General features: G+C 43.3%; 1 protein-coding gene across 1 annotated transcript in view; it reads left to right on the plus strand.

Moving 5' to 3' along the window:
* Positions 1-499, plus strand: part of LOC119589322 (homeobox protein homothorax-like) — a 211,183-nt gene that overhangs the window by 147,087 nt on the left and 63,597 nt on the right. The gene's annotated exons all lie outside the window — the stretch shown is intronic.

Genomic DNA, 499 nt, shown 5'->3' on the forward strand with positions numbered 1-499 from the left:
TCCTTGTATATTGGTGACTTCTCTTTAATCTTGCAATGTCTCACAAGCTCTGGACTTTACCAGGGGAGATTATTACACGAACAATGTTTTGTTTACATGTGGGCATAACGCACGTGGGTGACAATCCATCATAGTTTTATTTATATCCTTGTACATTGGTGACACCTTTTTAATCTTACATGTGGCACAATATTTTTATTTTATCAGATTTGCTACATGTGGTTGTTCACGAGTGGGCATAACACCCATGTATGACAGTGCTTCACACACGGAATAGTACCGTAGCTCGAGAAATTAGAGGGAGGTCCCGGTCCGGGTATTGACGTTAACATGATTTCTGATTGTCTGAACTATGACTTGGGCGATATCGTAACGGCTGGAAGAACTTGTCCAGGATAGAAAGTGGACGAAACCGCCCCGCAGAAGGTGAAGGTTCATGTTCTGACCTCATCACCTGAAATCGGAATGAGTGACGTGACTGTGTAGAATGCGGGGGGAA

This window comes from Penaeus monodon, chromosome 25, assembly GCF_015228065.2.
Source record: "Penaeus monodon isolate SGIC_2016 chromosome 25, NSTDA_Pmon_1, whole genome shotgun sequence".
Classification (NCBI taxonomy): Eukaryota; Metazoa; Arthropoda; class Malacostraca; order Decapoda; family Penaeidae; genus Penaeus; species Penaeus monodon.